Source organism: Equus asinus, chromosome 28 (assembly GCF_041296235.1).
Source record: "Equus asinus isolate D_3611 breed Donkey chromosome 28, EquAss-T2T_v2, whole genome shotgun sequence".
In the NCBI taxonomy this organism is placed as follows: domain Eukaryota; kingdom Metazoa; phylum Chordata; class Mammalia; order Perissodactyla; family Equidae; genus Equus; species Equus asinus.
In genome coordinates this window covers 43,598,576-43,621,381 of record NC_091817.1, presented here as the reverse complement: position 1 = coordinate 43,621,381, position 22,806 = coordinate 43,598,576, and positions in this window count along the sequence as shown.

The window sequence follows — 22,806 nt, the reverse complement described above, 5'->3', positions numbered from 1 at the left end:
TAAGTGATGTCCCCATCACAAGAGGTGTTCAAGAGGCTGGACACTCACTGGCCAAGGTGGTTGGTTACGCAGGATAACAGACATTCGATGAAGGGAGAAGGAAGCAGCAAAATTAATTCTGAGGTCCCGTTCAAGACTGAGATTTATGGATATTTATTCAGCTCCCCCACCCCCACCAGTGTCAGGCAGTACAGGTCCAGAAATGAGACTTTTTGCCTTTTGAAGCTTGTAGTAAACTGACAGGTCGACTATTACGGTAGTGTAGTAAGTGCTATGATTAGGTAGGTGTCGTAGAAAACATAGAAAGGGCATCACTGCCCAGCTTTCAGGAAGAAGGAGCCATTCCAAGAAAGCTACTTAGCAAGGTGACCTTTGACAAACGGAGTGAAAATGGAATACATTCTGGGGAACTTCAAGTTGTTTAGCATGACTGGAATACAAGAGCTGTTGGTGGAGGAAGATCAGAAACAGCTTTGAATTCTGCTGGAATTTCATCTCCAGTGCTGCGATGGTCAGTTGCCAATTTTAGTATGTGATTAGGGATTTGTGGAGGGGACTTAGTTGGGAGCGTGGTATGTTTCAATGTGTATTTTAGTAAGATTTTTCTGGTTATACTTTGGGGGATAAATTGGAGGAGAAAGGAGATTACAGCCAGAGAAACCAATTTGACTTCTGCCCCTATTTAGGTGATAAACGAGGGCCTGAATTAAAGAAGTGGCTTGAGGGTCGAGAGGAGTGAACAGATTTGAGGGGAATTTGAACACAGAATCAGCTGACTGACTGAGTGGAGGGTTTAAGAAGAATCTGGGAGATCTCCGGCATTTGATTTGTGCTGCATGCTGATGTGCCCTGCCCTGAGCGGGGCAGGACAGGACAGGCGCAGTGTGAAGTGCAGAGCTTGTATGTGGGGAAGATCTGGGTGGAGATGGCTTTTAGGCTTCTGAGTCTTCAGATATGGAGTTTCTTAGAGTTGCCTGGACTAGAACAGAATTGGGAGACAGCAGCGGGCAGATGGTAGCTAATGCCCCGTGGGCCAGTGTCTATAGTGGACCATGTAAGTTGTTTACTTGTAGAGCAGAGTAAAACTTTGGGAGTTGCTTAGCTTTTTAAATTATATCAGTACTACATTTTTTTTTTTTTTGGCAAGGAACATTGGCCCTGAGCTAACATCTGTGCCAATCTTCCTCTATCTTATGTGGGATGCCACCACAGTGGGGCTTGACAAGCAGTGCTAGGTCCCCACCCAGGATCTGAAACTGCGAAACCCGGGCCACCGAAGCAGAGCACGTGAACCTAACCACTACACCACCATGCTCGCCCCTAAGTACTACATTTTTATGGAACATTCAAATAACTTGTAAGTTTTGCAGAGTAAAAGGTCTCCTTCTTTACACCTGCTTGTCTTCTGAGAAGTACTTATAATCGACAGTTGGGTGGGTCTTCTGTGCACTTACATTAATATTTTGGGACAGGAGAGGGAGCCCTACAAATGGAGAAGGAGTAGGCATAGAGGTAGGTGGTAAACTGTGGAGAATGCTGCTACAGCTGGCCAAGGGGGTTATGCAGGAGGGAGTGCCACTGGATCAGAGTAAGGGCTGAGGTGCCAGTTGATTTGGTTCCTCCATCATCTGGGACCTTAGAGCCGTTTGGCATGGTGTGAGGAGCGGGTGGAAGCAGAGGATGTGAGCACTTCTGAAAAGCCTTGGCTCTGAAGGGAACGACCGTATACGGTCGAGAGAGGGTTTTCTTACAAAACTGAAAGAAAGTGGCGAGTAACACTTGGGGATGGGTATATGTTGAAAAGAATGCCACAAAAGAGGGAGGGATTAATTTATGGAGTGAAATCTTGGAGGAAGAAGAAAGGGATGAGATTCAGGGCTAATGTGATGGGGATAATGTTTATTCCAGAAAACTGATTAGAAACTGGAAACTTGAAACACTACAGGAAATGTGAAGTGTTCCTTTCAGAAAGCAATAAATACCTGTTTGTGCGGAATGCAATGCTGCTGCTTCTACAGAGAATTTAAGAGTACAGGCTCTGTTTCTGCTCTCTGAGGACCAAAATCTCAGACCCTAACGTGGTCACCAATAACTAGAGATATACTGGTAAATGTTTAATAATTGGCTCTTAAAAAAAAAAGGCACTAATTTGTAGCATTTGCTACTTTCTGTGGTGTAAATACTCCTGCTATGGCAGGCTTCAAGCTACCAGGCTGACATCGCTGAAGGTGGAGTTGGGAAGACGTGCGCACAGTAGGCTCTCCTGAGCTGGTCCGGCCGACACCAGCTCCCCACGGCACACCTCTGCTGTGCAGAGGGAACTGCAAAGAATCCTCAAGCCAGTTGAATGCCCACTGATTGTCACCTTACGCACGTCTAGCGTTTTGTCAGTTGAAAGTACCTGTAGCTTACGATGTACCCTAAAGCAAGACTGTTGTGACTCGTGTGACGGAACAGCTGTCGTCCAGGACTGCTGGAGTTCAGTGAGTCACCAGCGGCATATCATTTTGTAGAAGAATGAATAACCGTATGCCAGGGGGAGGAGGAAGGACGTGAAACCTGCCTCTGCCGTGATGGTTGGATCTGTGCCCCAGGAGCAGAGTTCAGGACCTCAGATGCCTCTTGCCCTCATCCCTCGTCTCCACAAACATTGCCATGATAGCCACATCTCAAGGACTGTTAGGACCTTCAGAAATGGGCACGGTCTGTCCATAAGTTGTCACCTTGCTGTGCGACTTCTCACTGGGTGCTCAGTCTGGATTTCACCTCTTATTTCTAAAATCTGGTTGCTCGACTAGTTTACTGTGTTGTTTACCACTGACTCCTTAGTCCCTCCGGCCTGAGCACTGAGTACTCAGGAGGAAATAACTTTGTTTTGCAATAAAAAATGCTGGGACTATGAGGGCAGTTTGGCCTGGTTTTTTTTTTTTTTTTTTTTCTGTTTTGAGTCGTCTTTCCTTTAAAGTTCCATCCCATCTAGGTCTCGGCTTCCTCTCCTTGCATCTCTGGCTCACTGCTGTAGGGTGCCACCTTTACTAACAGGAGTGTATCGTATCTTTCAAGTGTTGAGGTTAAGTGGAGGGTCACAGAGTCCTGCTCAGAACTTCTCTCCCTTCTCCGGTCGGGCCTCCCTCTGGATAACCCTCACAGTGCTGCCAGGGAAACCCCACACACTGCTTTAAAGGTCTTACTCCGAACATCCCGGCTGTTCCTAATCCCTGTAGAATAATGCCTTGGCACTACGAACCCTTCTCCCTTTCTCACTCGCTCAGGGAAGGGGGTGTGAGGAAGAAAATGCTGTGGGGCTGGAGCATAGTTAGCAAGGGAGAGAGTGGGAGGAGACGAGGAGAGAAATGTGGGTGGGGGGCCTCGGGAGCCACAGCCAGGAATTCAGATTGTATAAAGATCTCTCTGGCTGCTGGGTGAAGAGTGGTTCTGGTTAAACCCAAGGGGAGTTACTTAAAATTTTTTAGGCGTCAGCTTCCAAATCTAAACGAGGGATAATATCAGTGCCTATCACATAGGGTTACTGTAGTTGAGATAACGTATGTAAACTCTAGCAAGTTAACTGGCACAAAGTAAGGGCCCAGTCAATATTGTGATTCTTTGTAAGTGCATCCAAACTGGACTGTTGGAAACACTTCCCCTGCACTTTGGTGGAATGCACGAAATCACTTGGGGTGGTCCCACTTGGGTCGGGGATTGGAGGGTGAGGGGCGTGGTAAGAGGCAGAAGGAGGGGGCCAGGCTGCTACTGGCTCCTAGAAACTCATGCCTCCCTGGTTCCCTGTACATCTTGCCTTTTCGTAGAGTAAGGGAGTCCCCGTGCTCGGCTGCCTGTATCTCTCCGTTGTCACACCATGACCTGGTTTGGGTCACGTCTCCAGTCTCGCCTGCTTTCCCCAGCCCTCTGTGGATCAGAGTGAAATCTCACAGTTTTCTCCTCTCTAGAGCAAGCACACTTTTCATTTTGTATTTTTTTTTATTGCCACTTGTAGTAGAAGCCTATGGGGCTGGAGGGAGACAGGTGAGGAGGAGCAGAGGTCCTATGTCCTCTTGCCTTTATCAAGCACCTGGCACTGTGCTGGGTTCTGGTGATGCAGTGATGGGCAAGCTGGACATCGTCTAGGTGAGGGCTCGTCCTGAAGGACCACCTAAGTCCTGGTAAGCAGCCTGGCTTTCCTCTCCAGGGCACCGGGAAGACACTGTAGGGTCTCTATAGGAGCCAGAGGGAAGTGGAGGATTTACTTAGTGTCGATTTCCAGTGCCTTTGGGTCATCAAGGACCGTCTCTTGAAGGTGAAGAGCTCAGGCCAAGGTTTTCCTGGGAAATCTAATTTTGCAGAATGCTGTGAGCCTTGATGCTGTGGTTACAACAAATTTATTAATGCTTTATTGCAAGAAGCACCACCCAGTTTTACTTAAGTGTAAGGATAGAAAGTTGTTTTTCTGACCCTTCATAAATGGTGTTTAAAATCAGGTTAATCTCCATGGAGTTTTTAGCCCGAAGCACAGAGTTCGTTTCCCAAGAAAGAGTTTGGGCTAAGCCAAGTAAGAAGTAATGTCATTGGCCTGCCACGTGGATATACCAGAGATCATTCTGTGCTTAGCAGAAGAACAAGTCCCCAAGTCCCAAGTAAGCTGCCTTTCCCACTGCAGTCTGAGATGGAAATTGGTGCCCTTTAAATGATATTCTATCTGGGGGTTCAGATGGGCCAAGTCCTGCCTTACTCCATCGTCATGCCTGCCTCGCCCAGTGAGGTCACTGAAAATGTGTCCATACAGTGGAGAATGCAATGGAGAGTCAACGGATGCTTTATTGTTACCAGTGTCCTGCCTTGGTGGCACTAGAGATGGAGCAGGTGGCCAGGGCTGGAGGCCTGTAGGGCAGTTTCCTCCCTCTAGGCTCAAGTCTGATCTCACTGGCAGCTGGTCACGTGGGAAGACAGGAGGCTGGAAATGAGACTGATGGTAGAGAGAGGGACAGCGAGAGAGAGAGCAGGCTGAGCCGCTCTCACTAATAGGAGAAACTGGCTCCGTGTACCGCCTCTGACGCAACAGGGAGAGGAGAGGGCCACATCCACAAGGATGACCTTTGTTAACACTGCCATTCTTGTTGCAAAGGAAATATTTCAGTTTACAGAAAAGTTGGCAGACTATATGAACACCCCAGGTACCCACTATCTAGCTTTATTAATTTTAATATTTGTCCATAAGTTTTTGTTTTTTAAGAAGTAATACATCACAAATGTGGGCGAAGCTTCCTCTATCGCCTCCAATCCCGTTGCCGTTCTTCCATTCTCACAGGTAACTCCTAAGTACCACTCTGACTTAGGTAAGTTTCATTCCCAGGTCTGCTTTCATCCTTCTAACATATATGTAAGTATCCATAAGCCATATTATCTTACATGTCTAAACATTTTACTTAAAAGTCTTCTGATGTGTGTAGCCTTCTGTAGCTTACTTTTTTCATGAAATATTGTTGATAAATGAAGTTCTTTATTCATTGTAAGTGCTATGAAATATTCCATTGTATGACTGTACCACAGTTTATGCATTTTCCTCTTGGTGGCCATTTAGATATTGCATTTTTCCTACTCTAAACAATGCTTTAATTAACATTATTACATGTCTTGTGTAATCTGTGAGAGTGTCTCTTGGGTATAAACCTGGGATTTTAATTGTTGAGCTGTAAGATATGCATCTTCAGCTTTACTGGAACATGCTGAATTACACTTCAGATGGTTTATATACATATAATTAGTACATCTCAATGATAGTAAGTTTTTATATAAATGTAGTATATCTGTCAATTTATTCAGTCTTTTACTTTTTAAATATGTTTTTATGATTTCTAAATAACAATCTTTTGCATCTTTTTCTGGATTTGTTCCTAAGTGGTACTTTACAATTACACATTCCATTTTATTATCGCTAGTATATAGGAATGCAGTTGCTTTCTTTATATTGGTCTTATATGCAGAAAGCTTACTGAATTTTCTTATTGATTCTAATAGTTTATAGATCACCTTAGATATTTCTACGTAGACCATCATGTCACCTGTAAATGTCAACAGTATTGCTGCTTCCTTTCCAAAGCTTGTACTTCCCTTTTTTTAAAAATTGCACTTCCCTTTTCTCCACATCCTTGCCAACACTTACTATCTCTTGTCTTTTTGATGATAGCCATTCTAACAGGTGTGAGGTAACATCTCGTGGTTTTGATTTGCGTTTCCCTGATGGTTAGTGATGTTGGAGCATCTTTTCATGTGCTTGTTGGCCATTTGTATGTCCTCTTCGGAGAAATGTCTTTTCAGTTCCTCTGCCCAGTTTTTAATTGGGTTGCTTGTTTTTCTTCTCTTGAGTTGTATGAGTTCCTTATATATTTTGGATATTAACCCTTTATCAGATATATGGTTTGCAAATATTTTTTCCCTTTCCATAGATTGCCTTTTCATTTTGTTGATTGTTTCTTTTGCTGTGCAGAAGCTTTTTAGTTTGATGTTGTCCTACTTGTTTTTTGCTTTTGTTGCTTGTGCTTTTGGTGTCATATGCAAAAAATGTTGCGAAAATCAACGTCAACGAGCTTTTTCTTTATGTTTTTTTCCAGTTTTATGGCGTCAGGTCTTTAAGTTTTTAATCCACTTTGAGTTCATTTTTGAGGGTAGTGTAAGATTAAGAGACTTAAGACACATAAGAACCAAATGCAACATGAATCTTGTTTGGATTCTGATGAGAACGAACCACTGAAAAAAGACATTTTTTGGGACAGTTGGAGAAATTCAAATATGATTGGAGTTCAGATGATAAGATATCACTGTAATTTTGTTAAGTGTGATAATGGCATTGCCATTATGTTTAAAAAGGTGTCCTTATCAGTTAAAGATGCGTTATTGAAGTATTCACAGGGGAAGTGATACATGTGGGATTTGCTTTAAAATACCAGCAAACTAAGTGAGTGTAGGAGGATCAGATGCCACAGGTTTGGCTATGAGTCAATAACTGTTGAAACTGAATGGTAGACTCATAAGGATTATTATACTTTTCTCTCCTCTTTAATGAATGCTTGAAAACTTCTGTAACAAAAATAATTTTTTTAAAAGAGTCCTAGATTCTTGGAATCAAGAAGCAATTTCAGAGGCTGGCCCTGTGGCCTGGTGGTTAAGTTCGGTGCACTCCACCTTGGCAGCCCGGGTTCACGGGTTCAGATCCTGGGCATGGACCTATACCACTCTTCACCCATGCTGTGGCAGCAACCCACATGCAAAATGAAAGAAGATTGGCACAGATGTTAGCTCATGGTTAATCTTCCTCAAGCAAAAAAAAGAGGAAGATTGGCAACAGATGTTAGTTCTGAGTGAATCTTCCTCAGCAGAAAAAAAAAGCAGCAATTTCATTATTTGGAAATATAACTTTCCATAAATATGTACTTTTCTGAGAAAATGACTCAGAACTGTTGGCTCTTTTGAATTATTTTGATCTTTTGACTTTTAAGGTTCTGAGGTTTTCTGCTATAGACAAAAGGCAGCCTTTCAAAAAAAACCAATGTTGACAATGGAAATGCTAGGAGTGGAATAGGAATATGTTTGAAATATGATATATATGTCCACATAGAAACCTACTTATAACTATTATGAAGGTCTCTTTTCTCCCCAGGGCCTTATTTCCATAAGTCCAAAATGTCTATTTCAAACTTTGTTGAGAATCAGGATAATGCTGTGGTCAGGAGTTTGGAGTCAGACAGACCTATATTCAAATCCCAACTCTGTCACCTATGAGCTGTGGTGGTGGACGGCAAATGTACTTAAACTCCCTGAACCTTGGCTTCTTCAACTGTGAAATGGGACTAATTATAAAATAGGACTAATTATAGTACCCACTTCATAGGGTTGTGGTGAGGATTAAATTATTGCATTTCACATTTGGTAAGGTTTACATTGCCCCGTTCTTGGAATACTGTGAGTGTCCACAGAATCCTAGTGTGTGTGCGTTAGAAAACTGGAAACTCAAGAACACGGCCGCATGAGCATAAATGCCTCTTGTCTGCCTTTAAAACTCTATCTCAATTGCGATACATAACTTCCTGCGTCAGCATAAGGAATTCACTCCTCTGCAGTGAATTTGTACAAAATTCCTATATTTCTGGAGTCGACTACTCAGAAGTGCAGTTCCAGATATTTGTCTCATTTCCCTTTGGACTTGAATTGTCTTCTCAACCTCCCCCGTAGAGAAGAGGGAGATGTGAGAACCAGGCTTAAGGACCACTTGAGTGAGGAAGGTGCTGCTAGAGGTCACCTGGGCTGCACAGATGAGCAAGACCCCGCCTGGGCCCTCAAGAGAGCCTGGGACATCTCTGTATGTCTCCAGGGAAGGAGGAAGGAGAGGTGGGTGTGCGAAAGGCAAGTTTTAGAGTCAGAATGTTTCATTGGAATCTTGGCTTTCCTGCATATCTTTGACAAGTCACCTCGCCTTCTTTGAACCCCAGTTTTCTCAGTTGCGAAATGGGGATCTCTGCTTCACCAGTTGTGTGATCAAAGGAGACCATGGCATTGCTTTTGAACTGTAAAGGGCCATACAAACATTAGTTGATATTGTCTAGAAAGGGTCTGTCAGACTTCCCTTGGCATCCCAAGAAGCATCAGAACAAGCTGGGAGTGGCCTCTGAATGCCCTGTCGACTCTCCTGGGGTGTGAGCTTGGTCTGGGGAGGGTCCGAAGGAGAGAGCTAGTCTCCTTTGTCTTGTTCTTGGCCTTCCTGTGCTGCTCTTGGGCCCAGACAGGATATCTTTCCAGGATGTGGTCCTTAGCCCGTGTTGAAGCATCCCTCAGAGCACGCAGGAAAGCCCCACTCAGCAAAGAGAAGGTGTGAGGCCTCACAGCCTCTGGTGTCATTCTGCACCTTCATGCAAGTCCTTGTGGGATTCCCAGGCCATGCTGGCCAGTGTACCAGGCGTTGGGAATATAGTATGAACAAACACGGAGTTTGTAAGTCCGGTGAGAAGCCTGCTGGGCCTTCCATGGGTCTGGTCCACACTGTCCAGTACAACCTCCCAAAATGATGGGGACGTTTATGTATCTGTGCTGTGTAATCAGTAGCCACTAGCCACATGTGAGTGTTGGGCTCTGGAAATGTGGCTTGTATGACTGAGGGACTGAATTTTACATTTTACTTGATTTTAGTTAAATTTAGATAGCCACATGTGGCTAGTGGCTACCCTAGTGGACAGTACTGGACAGCACTGGAAACATTCTGAGAAAGTTAGAAAGGCACCCAAGCAGGACAAGGGCTTGACTTCCCTTCTTCGGAAAGAGCTGTGAACTCAGAACCTGGTCCTAGCTCGCTTCCCACTGTGTGTGTGGATTTATCATGGCGCTTGGCCTCCCCTCTGTTTAGCTTCCTGATCTGTAAGGTGGGAACGGGAAGAGGATTGGATTAAATTCTTTCCGGTGCTAAACTCTTGACTTTGCTTTATTTGCCTTTTATTTGTGCAGTATATTAGTTTCCTATGGCCACTATAACAAAATACCACAAACTTTGTGCCTTAAAACAACAGAAATTTATCTTCTTTCAGTTCTGGAGGCTAGAATTCCAAAATCAGTTTCACTGGGCAGGACCGTGTTCCCACTGGAGATTCTACAGGAAAATCTCTTCCTTGCCTCTTCCAGTTTCTGGTGGCTGCTGACATTCTTTGGGTGGTGGCTGCCTCACTCCAGTCTTTGCCTCTGTGGCCAGATGGCCTTCTGCTCTTCTGTGTTTGATCCTCTTCTGCTTCTTTCTTATAAGGACACTTGTGTTGGCATTTAGGGCCCACCCAGATAATCCAGGATAGTGCCCCCATCTCAAGATCCTTAATTTAACCACATCTACAAAGACTCTTTTTCCATGTCAGGTAACATTTATAGGTTCCAGGTATTAGAACTTGATATATCTTTGGGGGCCATTGTTCATCCTACTACCCCTAATAATATTAAGAATAGTGGGTTTGCTTTAAATTAAATACAGTGGCTGTGTAACTGGATGTGTGAGTGTTGCTGCCTGCCTACATGCTCTCCCCAGGAGAATTTTATGAGCCTCCTGAATGGGGACTTGATTCTGATAAAAAAAATATTCTTTCATGCTCCTACCTTGATTTGTTTGTCAGACCATCTTTACTAAATGATTGATTAACTGATGAATGTGCCCCAATTCATAAACTACCAATATTGAAATATTCCCCACATCGCCCCTTGTCTCCAAAACATGTGGAAGGAGGCTTTGACTGGGATCGGAGTCAGGAAAACCCAAATTGCGCTGCATCTCACTGAGAAGAGAGAGCATTTGTTGGATCAGCTGGGTAAGTGATGTTTCTCTAGTAGCGTACTCATAAATTTGAAAATATAAAGGATTGGCCCTGACACAGCTCAAGAACAGCTTGTAACTCTGATTTGGAATATCATGTTTTACTGTTACTTAATCAAATCTGAGAGCAGTGGTTGGGGAAGTGGATTTTGTAAATATTGCTCTGAAGCTTTCACATTTCAACAGAAAACAGATGCGAAGTGTTTTCGTTTTTATCGATGTTCTAAGTTATTGGAATAAAACACAAAACTCCTTGATACAGCAAAATGCCAAAAATGGCCCAGGGTGAATGGAAGGTGGGGAAAGAAAAATGAATTTGTAAAATTTGAATGAGGAATATGTTGGTTGGAAGACCTTCATTTTTTGCAAAAGGGGCCTAAAAATGAAATATTTATCACCAGAGGGATATAGAATACGAGCACCATTGTAATTTAATGCGAGTCACAACACTGTGTTTGTTCAACCAGGGAACAAATTGACTTAGAGGCAGAATAAAATGACTTCATTTGTGTCTCTTAAGAACACGACATTCTGTTGGTCATGTCCTTAGGTTAAATGGCCAAGTGTCTGTTCTGTTCCCCAAGGCAGTCAATGGCTTTATTACAGGCCATTCATTTGGGGTTGATTTTCAAAGGATTAATAATAATAATAATAAGTGTTTATTAAGTGCTAGGCACCATGCTTTGTGCTTTACTTGCATTGTATCGTTTAATCTTCACATTACTCTGTAGGGTAAGAATCATTATCCCCATTATGTAGATGAGGAAACTGAGGCTTGGAGAAATCTGGCAATTTACCCAAAGTCTCCCAGCTACTAGGTGCCCCAGCTGAGGTTTGAACCAGTGCCCTCTGATCTAGAGCCCAGCTCTTGGTCACTTGCCCTCTCCTCCAGTGAGATGGGCTTGGGAACTCCCCTCACTTTCTCTCCAAAGCCCAAGTAACTGCCGTGGCCAGTTTTGCCCTGTGACGTTCATTCGTGATCACTGGCGTTAGAGGAGAATCAATGTGCATAAGGTTCTAGCTGATGTGTAATGTCTGAGCATTTGTGCATTTTTTTTTTTTACTGTGACTCTATCTCTTCAATGCCCCTCATATTTGTAAATCAGAGAGGAGACAAGGTTCCATAGCTTCCCAGGGATAGGGAACAAACTCTTTTCCCCACATCTAAAGAAAATTTCCCTTACTTCCAGACATGGGGAATATTTATCATTCGGATTCCTAGTTTGTGTCTAACTGATGAGTTAACACCCTGTTTTCAAAGTGTGCTTGTAAGGGGCACTTGAGTTCTGTGAGCTGGTGCCATAGATTACCGCGTTCACGCATGTATTCTTTCACCCAACAAGCATTTATGGAGCTCCCACTCAGTACCTGGCCCTGGGTTAGGTGTTGGGGACACACTCGTGAACATGACAGGCCTCGCCCCTGGCCTCCTAGAGCCCACAGTGTTCCCAATGAGGGCATTGTTGGCATTTTAGACCAGACAGTTCCTCACTGTGCGGGTCTGTCCTGCTCATTGCAGGCTGCTCAACATCCCTGGCCATGACCCACTAAATTTCCAAGCAGACAGCTAAAAATGACACCACACATTCCCAGGTGCCTCCAGAGGGCGCTACTGCCGCGGCTGAGAACGACTACAGGGAAGATGGACTCGGAACAAACAGAAATGTTTGGAAGCAGTCCCCACCGTCTTGGGTGTGGTGCACACTTGTCTTTTTTCTAGGAATTTGGCCCACAGTACGTTAGGACAATAGAAGGAGGCATTTGAAAAAGCAGAGGGAAAACCAAGTCCTTTCATCAGCCTCCTGCTCTGGGAAGTTGGTGTGTTTAGATGCTCCCTGCTGAGGCTGGACCAGGAAGGCTGCTTTCCTCTCCCCATGCTTTCATCCCCTCCTCCCTGCTCACCCGCCCTCTTCCCTGCCCCTCAGCTCCGTCAAGGGGTAACCAGATGGACCTGAACAACTGAGCCTGAGCCAGAAGCTGAGGAAGACCCTGGCCAGGAGGCATAGCGAGGGGTTAAGTGATCCAGAGCACCGTAGGGGAAGGAGGGCAGAGAGGAGGTCTCCTTGATAGGACTGATGGGCAATTTGAGGACAAAGGTAAAGACGTCTTCTCCCCATCCTCTAGATCTTGTGGATGTGTTGATTCAGCTAATAGGGAGATTTTCCCAGTAACCAGACTGTACCCTCCCTCCCTTCTTACTGTTAACAACATAGCAAAGGGTTTAGGCAGAGAAGAAGAATGAGGCTGGGACCCTGCCCTCGAAAAACTCAGCATCTGACCCATCTCTCCCTCATGAAGCCTACCCAGTGCTAAGCATTGTCCAAGACCTGGGAGTAAACGAAGTAAAAACAAGCTTTGCCTAGGTGGAGTTTAGAGGCTAGCAAGAGCAACAGACCATTTAAAGAAGATTTATAAGACTAATAGATTTTAAAGTCGGACTCAGCATGTGTTGGAAAGAGTGTGGAGGGACAGAACCCTCGTACACAGCTAGTGGAGATACCACTCGGGTACAGCCTCTACTGAGAACAACAGAAGTTAAAGACGTACGTACTGTATGGCCCAATCATGCCGCTCCTGTTTATAAACCCAAGAGAAAGTCTGCTCCGAAGACACAGAGTCGTGTACTGAGTATGTTCACAGCAGCTTTCTTTGTAGTAGTTAAAGAAAAAGAAAAAGCGTCAACCTAAATGTTCATGAACAGGAGAACAAAGGAATACATCCAAACATTGGAATGCATCCATGGAAATGTGTGCACTGGAGCTCCACAGATCCCTGTGAGTATGTCTCACAAAGCTAATGTGGAACAATAAGAGCCAGTTGCAGAATAGTGTGTACACTATGATTGCACTTATGTTAAGTTTAAAACATAGAAAAGAATGCAACATATTGCTTACGCATGCAAACGTATATAGTAAAAGTGGAGTGAAATACATGGGGGTGGTAAACCCTAAGCTTTAATTAGGAGGTGACTCTAAGGAGGATGAAGAGAATGTAATTGTGCAGGGAAACGCAAGGATCTTCACCCATGGCCATGTGGATGGGATGATGGGCACGTTACGTTATCGTTTATATATGATACCTACACATCATCCATTCTCCTGCTTGGCCTTCCTGACAGAATCTCCATGTTGTTTGGGTATCTACCCCTCCCTTTCTGCATCCTATGGGGGCCTCGGGCAAGCTGACTCATCCTCAGGTTCAGGGTGCATGGCTTCATTAGTTCAAGGATGACCCATCGTTCTTACCAGTGACTGGTTCAAAAATGAGCATATGGTCCAATTCTGGCCAGTTAAACTTGGAAAGGTTTGCTGAAGTCTGGGAAGCACCTTCTCTAAGGAGAGAGCTACAGGAAGCCTCTATCTGTCTCTGTCTCTGTCTCTGATTCTCTGACTCTCTTCCTGGACCTCTAAGAGGGAGCATGTAGCCCTGCTTGCCCTTGCAGCCTTTCTCCAGCAGTGAGGGGGACAGCCCTAAAAAGCAAACAACAGTGTGAAGGGCAGAGTGGAGAGGTGAGGAAATCTGTCGATTGTATCACCCTGGCTCTGAAGCCCAGCCCACCGTCACTCTTCCAGAATGGGAACCAGTGAATGTTCTTGAGGTTTAAGCTACTTTGGTCCGAGTTTTCATTGTCTTGCAGCTGAAAGCATGCTAACTGTACCACCAAGATTGCTATGGAAGCACACAGTAATCATTTCCTAATCAGCAGGAAAATTAAGTATTCCTTAATGTAGTCAATTTTAAGTTTTTCTCATATTTTTACTTAAACATTTGTAGCCTGCTCTGATGGCTGACTATCCATACTAGCAAGGGTTGGCCACTGAGGAAACCCATGAACAAGAAAGTAGCCGAAGATTAATGGAAAAGATGTTGAAGAGTCCACTGTGGTTAGTGTGCCAGCTTGTCTTTTTCTTAGAATGTGTATATTAGTTTTCCATGTCTGCTGTAACAAATTACTAAAAACTAGATGTCTTAAAACAAAAAGAATTTATCCTCTCACAGTTCTGGAGTTCAAGGTATTGGCTGGGCCGCGCTGCCTCCAAGGGCTCTAGGGGGAGATTCTGTTCCTTGGCTCTTCCAGCTTCTGGTAGCTGTTGGCAGCATGCCAATCTCTGCCTCCATCATCACGTGGTGTCCTTGTGTCTCTCTGTCTCTCCTCTTCTGTCTCTTATAAGGACACTTGTCATTGGATTTAGGACCACCTGGATATCCGGGATGATCTCATCTCAAGATCCTTAATTACATCTGCAAAGACTGATTTCCAAAATAAGGTCACATTCACAGGTTCTGGGGGATGGACATAGACATGTCTTTTTTGTGTGCCACCATTCAACCCACTACAACATAATTGGTCTTTGTTGTGATTTTATAGTGCAAACAGATAACATGGTTCTATTTTTCAACCTAAAAAGTGGTTCCTGATTCATACAAAATAGGAATAAATAGATGAGTATTCACTGGTGCTCCACAGAAAGCGTTGTCTTCTCTTATCCAAGTTGGATAATTGCTTAGTTAACACTTCACAGATTTTTAAAAAAATGATTTTAACAGATGAAATAAAGTTGTGTGATGTAAATATTAGACAACATGTTCTTGACAGTGTAAGTCCCTGGCTCCCTGGGAGAGAGGCGATGTTCAGCCTCACATATGTCCCAAGACGAATGTGGACAAAGAGGCCCAGCATCAGATACGGGTTTGCTAGAAAATAAAAGCAGGAATAAAATCAGCAGAGAGCAGATGGGTATGAGAAGGGAAAACTAGTCACGTTCTGAGGCCATTTAATCTCCTCTGAAGGGTGGTAGATAGATCCCAGAAAGACAGCTGTGGACGTTGGAAAGGAAAGAAAGGATATTAGACTTGGAATCAGATAGACCTGATTCGTGTTTCTGACATATTTCCATATGATCTTGGGGAATTAACGTGCTACCCCTGGATCTGTTTTATCTCCTCTAGATTCTAGGAAAATTGCACTTCCTGACACAAGTTTATTTCATCAAAAATGGGGATGATGATGCATACTTCTCAGGGTCGTTTCAAGGATAAACTGATTGGTCCTCTATTAGAGAACCTTGCCTGTGATGGTGGCTCAGGATGTCTCTGTTGAATGAGAATCTGGACTAGAAATGTCTTCAGTGAGTGACAGGTTGGGAACACCTACAGTGTGGATGGGCTATCACACTTCTTCAGATTAACTAATTTCTACAAGGTGTCAACTAGAAATAGAAAGGCCAAGATAAACACACTGGACTTCAGTTTCTAGTCATGATGGAGTGGACACGGTGGATAACAAGTATAGCAAGACTGATCCGAGGGATGGGAGACTCAAGAGTTGAGTCCTATAATCATCCAGCTCCCTCCCTGGGGACAATATTCCAACTGAGGCATAAAGAACTGGAATTTGAGCAGAGTACAATGGTCCCACTGACTGAAGGAGGCAGAGATCAGCGTTCAGGGCAACTGAAGAAGCTGGAATCCGTGGGGCAGGGTATTGGAGCGGAGGGAGCTGTACAGAGAGAGCTGTGTGGGAGGCCCCCTTTGAGTCTGTGGCTGGGAGACACATATGCAAACAAGACCACCTGAGGCTCACCAGAGAGTGACAGCTACAGGGTTGAGAGCAGAATAAAGGTACTAGAGGATGAGCAGAGCTGGGCCTCATTGGATTTTCAGCTCTTCCACAGTAGAGTGACCTCATGAATGGCTTGTTAATATCCCTGGCATCCAGCTGAGATGCTAGAAGGGCCACACCTTAGGAGTAAGGACTTTGTCCTGGAACAGAGTCTCCCAACCTTGAAACTACTGACATTTTGAACAAGAGAGTTCTTCGTGGTGGGGGCTGTCCTGTGCATTGTGGGATGGTTAGCAGCGTCCCTGGCCTCCACCCACTAGATGCCAGTAGCACCCCACCATCAACTTGTGACAACTAAAAATGTCTCCCGACATTGCCACGTGCCCCTGAGGGGCAGAATTGCCTCCGTTGAGAACCACTGCCCTAGGGTAAGGCCTTTTGTGCCTTCCCTAACAAAACCTAAATTAGAGTCATGACAAGATTAGCGGTAGAGGCAGAGTTTGGAAGTTGAGTTCAACCAAGCTGGAGGACTTGGGAAACGCTGTGGGCTTTCCACAGATCTGGACTAACCAATCATGAAACTAAACTTTCACTAGTTCTCAATGATTAGTAGTAACTGAACTGTGGAATCAAGGCCTTTCAGGAGAAGATAACAAAACCCAGATATGCATACAGTAATACATACCCTACTGTGTATTAATCACAATGTCCACTTTTCAATCAACAAACACTAGACATAGAAGGAAACAGGAAAATGTGATCTTTAGTCAAGAAAAAAGCAGGCAACAAAAACTAAACCCAAGATGGCCCAGATCTTGGACTTGGAAAAGGAAAGGTTTAAAGCAGGTATTATAAATTTGTTCAGAGAATTAAAGGAGTAAATGGAGAAGTAATCTTGGCAAAGAAATGGAAACCACAAAAAGAATAAATGGAGATTCTATGAGTGAAAGTAAAAACTGAAATGAATAATACCCGAATGTATTTAGCAGCAGCTTTGAGAAAGCAGAAGACAGTGTCGGGGAACTTGAAAGCAGATGAATAAAAATGATCCAATCTGAAGAACAGAAAGAGAAAAGATTTTATTTTATTTCTTATTTTATTTTTTTATATGTATGTATTTTTTTTGGTGAGGAAGATTGGCCCTGAGCTCACATCTGTTGCTAATCTTCCTCTTTTTTTTTCTCCCCAAAGCCCCAGTACATGGCTGTATGTACTAGTTGTAAGTCCTTCTAGTTCTTCTATATGGGATGCCACCACGGCATGGCTTGAGGAACAGTGCTGAGTCCGCCCAGGATCTGAACTGATGGACCCTGGGCTGCCAAGACGGAGCATGTGAACTTAACCACTCAACTATGGGGCCAGTCCCTGAGAAGAGATTTTAAAAATGATATGAGCCTCAGGGACTTGTGGGACAACATCAAATAGTCTTATCTATGTGTAATTAGAAGGAGAAGGATGCTGAGAGAATTCATGTCTAGCAGACCTGTGTTACAAGAAATGCTAAAGGATCTCATTCAGGCATAAGGGAAATGATACTGAAATACACAGACCAATCTAGGGACCATGGCATATTAGAGCAACAATAAAGCAATGTAACAAAAATTGTGAGGTCAAAGCAAAAATAATCCCAAGCCTTACATGCAGTCCCCCAATAATATTCAAGGGAATCAAATTCATAATCCACAGCAACACTCTTTTAAATTCTTTCAGTAGTTTTAAAATATGTCCGTAAATTCTTTGACACTCTCCCTTCAAAAGGTGGAGGCCAGTTCCCTTCCCCTTGAGTCTGGGCTGGACTCCCTTCTAATGAATGGAATGTGGTGGGAGTGACCGGAAGTGATTTCCGAGGCTGGGTCATAAAAGGCCTTTGCAGCTTCCTCTTTCTTCTTGCTCCTGGATCACCCGCTCTGGGAAGCCAGCCGCCATCTTGTGGAGACACTTGGGCAGCCCACTGGGGAACTGAGGCCTCCTGCCCACAGCCCCATGTGAGTGAGCCATCTGGAAAGGGGGTCTTCCAGTCTACCAAGCCTTCAGATGGCTTCAGCCCTGGCTGACATCTTAACTGCACCCTCACGAGAGACCTTGAGCCAGAATAACCCAGCTGAGCCTCTCCCAAGTTCCTAAGCCACAGAAACGGTGAGATAATAAATGTTTATTATTTTGAGCTGCAGCAAGAGGTAGCTAGTTCGGTCCCTTTCCTCAGTGCCTCTCGGTCACCACCTCCCTCCCTCCCACTATGCAGCAGCTCCACAATCTCTCATCCTGTGTCTTAGTTTCCACTCGTCAGGACTTTCACAAATACGCCCACTGTTCAGGCCCGCTTCTCCCCTTTCCTTCTGCTTCTCTCTTGCGCGTTTATTGTTTGTTTGCTTGTTTTTGTTCTGTTTAGCCTTTTCCATTGCATGCAAATCCCTATCCTTGTTTCTTTGCTTCTTCTCCCATTGATTCTCCGGATTTCCTCAATAAGGCTCAAAGTGGAGGAAAGTGCGGGAGAAGCGGCAGAAGGAGGAAATGTTGCCCAAGTGACCAGCTTTTCTTCAACAGGAGAGAAGGGGAAAAGCTACAGACACACATATATCAATCATTTTTGTCCCTATTACACTAGCATTTATAACCCAAATTTGTTATTTGCTTACTATATGTCAGGCACTGTGCTAGGAGCTTTAGATGTGTGTATTTAATCCTAAAAACATATCCCAATGCGGTAGATGCTATTATCCCATTTTTCAAGGAGAAAATTGAGGCATAAGAGAAATTAAATTACTTGCCCACAGTCACAGAGCTGTGAAGTGACAGGACCAAGGTTTAAAGGTCTGTTTCATTCCAAAGCCCATGGCTCAAGTCCCTATGCATATTTCATCAAATTGGGCTCAAATCGGCTCAAACTCATTTTTAACGTTTTTAAAACCACAGGGCTGACTTCTCACAGACTGCGTGCCAGCTAGTGTATTTTTAAGCCCATCTTGCCTTTTTGGGCCAGAAGGAAATCCAACTCATATCGAACTCATGGTGGCCTTTCTCTTTCTTCAACCTCAGATGAAAACTGTGCGTGGAAAATTCCTGGAACATCTAGGTTTTGGAAGTGAAGTCTAATTTGTACACACACATGCACACACACACACACAACCATAGGAAAAAGATTATCCTGACCACCACCTTTCCATTTGTCAGGCATTACAGTAGGCAGCAGGACCATTTGCCCCACAGGATTGAAATTACACACCCTTGGTGCGTCATCCGCCATAGAAACTTCCTTTAATATCGTGAGGTTTGGCGTTGAAAAGCTATTGCCTCTGCTGTTTTAGGCTTCAGGAAGGGCAAATGTCTTTTTAAAAAATAACTATTTTTATAATTAAGAAAGTAGTATAATAACACAATAGAAAACAGAAGGGGAAATTACTCAGAAGCCAATGCCCTGAAACAATGATTGTTCTCATGACACACGCAGTAGGCATCCCCTTGGGCCACTGTGTTCTGGCCTTTTGTGAGGTCCTTATTTGGGCTCCAGGAGTTGAACGCTTTAGCTCTCAGTACTTTCTGTTTTTGCCTCTGAAACCTGCCTGTGTGTAGCTGAGACTTTGTCTTTGCTCCACTAAAAGTCTGGGAGCTTTATGTTCTCCTCCCATCAGCCCTGTTGGAGGCTCCCTGCCATGAAAGGTAGATTTGTCATATGTTCTGTTGTTCCAGCACTTGCTTGTTTCTTGGTGTGATTGATTGTGTTATTGTTTGCAACCATCTTCTTCCTCCCTGTAAGGGTATGACACGCCCGTACGCTTTGCCACCTGACTTCCAGGAGTGATTCCAGTGAGTGGAATATATTTCTTCCAGGAGTTATTCCAGTAGGTGGAATATATTGTCAGGCTTGGCCATGGGACTTGCTTTGGCCAATGGAATGTGAGTGGACATGATTTACGCTGTGTCTGAGCAGAAGCTTTCAATGATACTGCATCACCTGGCGGCACCTCTTGCCTTCCTGCCTTCTGCCAGAAGATCGGCGCGGCCCAGATGCTGGCTGCTCCTTCGCCCTGAGTCCTGGAGTGAGAAGACATGGAGCAGAACTGAGCAGAGATGCAGCTGAGCTGCACGCCTGAGTGCAAGGAATAAACCTACTTGCTGTCAGCCACTGAGATTTTGGAGGTGCTCGTTACAGCAAAATGCTGACTAATACATTGGTTCTCTAGGTAAGCTGGGAGGAGTCCATCTTCTCAGGCAAACTCTCTTCATTTGAACTACTTCCAGCTCCCTCCCAGACTGAGGCACAACATCACTCCGCTTTCACCAGTCGGGTTCAAATATTGGCATGCACTTTCATCCTGTTGGTGGAAAGCAATATAACATGATGACCAAGTTGGAGCCCTGCCTCCTAAGTTCTGTGCTGCCACTCACCTCTGTGTGACCTTGGGCAATTTGCTTAACCACTCTGTTCCTTATTTCTCTCATTTGATAAAAAGAATAGAACCTACCTTAGAGTATTGATGTGAAGAATAAATGCAATGAAAGGTAGCTATGAAGTTTACTGTTATTGCCCTTCCACCCACTGACTGACTCTATCTGTCCAGGCTGTTAGGAGAGAAGTTCAGAGAATGCAAAGAAGAGCTTCTAGGACTGGAACTGGAGGCACACTGCTGCTGGAGCTCCTGCTGCCCTTCTCTCATCTCTTCTGGTTTCTGATTGACTTTATTTTCTCCTCTTGAAGATTAGTTTTCTCCAAGACCCAAAAGGCAAAGGGCCTTCTTTGCTGCCTCTGTTTACACAATCCAGGGAAGAACTTGATGGCCCTCACTTGGGTCATGTTTCCATCTCTAAATCAATCTTTCTGTCCAGGGGGAACCCCAGGCAGCTGTGCCTGGGTTCACATACCCCGTGGCCAGGGGTGGAGGCAGATATGAAGACAGTAGCACCATAACCAAAGTTACCACTCAGTCCAATGTGTGATGATTATCACTTGGATATGGTTGGTGGGCGTTGTTGGCAGCATGAAAACACATGGTCTTGGAAGTCAGGCAGCTGTGTGACCCTGAGGAAACTCCTTAACCTCTATAAACCTTGATTTCCTCATATAAAAATAGGGATAACAAGGGGCTGGCCCAGGGGTGTAGCAGTTAAGTTCTGTGCACTCTGCTTTGGTGGCCTGGGTTCTCCAGTTTGGATCCTGGGCACAGACCTATGCACCACTCATCAAGCCACGCTGTGGTGGTGTCTCACATATAAAGTAGAGGAAGATGGGCACGGATATTAGCTCAGGGCCAATCTTCCTCAAAAAAAAAAGGGGGGGATAATAATTTCCGCCTCACCGATTTGTTATGATTAAATGAGATAACATAAGAAAGCGTCTGGAACATATGCTCAACAAAGACTAATTATTTTTCCCCAAGTTTTGTTATGTTTGCACTTGGGCTGCCTAGGAGAGTGCATTTCCACCTTTCCCTGATGTCCCCATTTCTTACTTTGCAATGAGAAACAGCTCTCACGTGGAGCCAAGCGCCACATCTGTTGCTCACTGCATTCTCCCCCTGGAGGCAGGCCACATGGGAAAGCCGATTATCGGAGGGTAGTGGCCTGAGAAGGAGACTGGAATATACAAAAGAATTTGGGTAGTTTTAAGAAGAGTTTCGGGGCCAGCCCTGTGGCTGAGTGGTTAAGTTCGCGCGTTCCGCTTCAGCGGCCCAGGGTTTCACCGGTTTGGATCCTGGGCACGGACATGGCACCGCTCATCAGGCCATGCTGAGGCAGCATCTCACATGCCATAACTAGAAGGACCCACAATTAAAATATACAACCATGAACTGGGGGCATTTGGGGAGAAAAAGCAAAAAAAAAAAAGAGAAAAAAGAGTTTCTCCTAGGATGCCTGAAACACTTTCACTTGCTACATTAGCAACTACTTGGCATAATGAACCTCTCTGAAGCCCAGCCGTGGGACCCCAGGTTCCGAGACCCCGCACTAGATGAGGAATCTGGTCAAGGAAACTCTGATACTTGTTAACTTGAATGGTGTTTGGATGGGCACTGCCAGCTCCTCCTCCATGACCCACCTTTGTCCAGGCACCCATGTGTGACCAGCCTGCCTTCTGATGGACGGTTTCTCTGTGAAGCAACTTAGAGTCTAGGCATGATGTACAGCCTCAGTAAGTCTTTGTTCAATTAGGTTGCAGTCAAGTCTCGCCAGCCACACGGCTATTCTGTCTCTTCAAGTTGATCCCATACTTCTGTTTTGATGCATGACATGTGGGTTTTAAAGTTTTTCTCTCAAGGGGTTTTCTTATGTCAATGTTCTTGAGGGATATCAGGATTCTTTTGTTTGCAATAGATGGAAAATCTACATTCAGAATAGGCTAGGCAAAAACAGGGAGTGGCTTACATAACTGAAAAGTTCAAGAGTCATGTCTGACTTCAGGCACAGCTGCATCTATGCTCAAATGTCACCATGGGAGCTTGGTCTCACTCCATGTACAAATTCTGCCTTCCTTTGTTGGGGCTCCATGCCCAGTGAGTGTGTTCCTAGTGGCAGCATGGCTGCCAGCGGGTCCAGGCTTACATCTTACTCACTCTCAGAAATGTCAAGAAGCCCATTTCAAACCAGCTTCCCATGATCTGCCTGGGAAAAAAGCAAACCTAAGACTGTCACCATTCCCCATCTCCAACCAGAATATACTCATTCACTTATCCTCCTCTGAGGTGGGTGGTGGTTAGATGGGACATGACTTGTAGGATAAATGCCATACAGTAAAATATATGTATAGTAGAACTGGTGAACAGAGGTGATGGGAACTCAGAAGAAAGAACGGTAAGTTCTGCCTGTGAGGCTCAGAGAAGGCCTCCCCGAACAGTGGATGTTTGAGCTTGCTCTTAAAGCGTGAGGAAGAGTTTGCTAGGTAGAGAAGAGGGTAAAGGGCATTCTAAGCAGA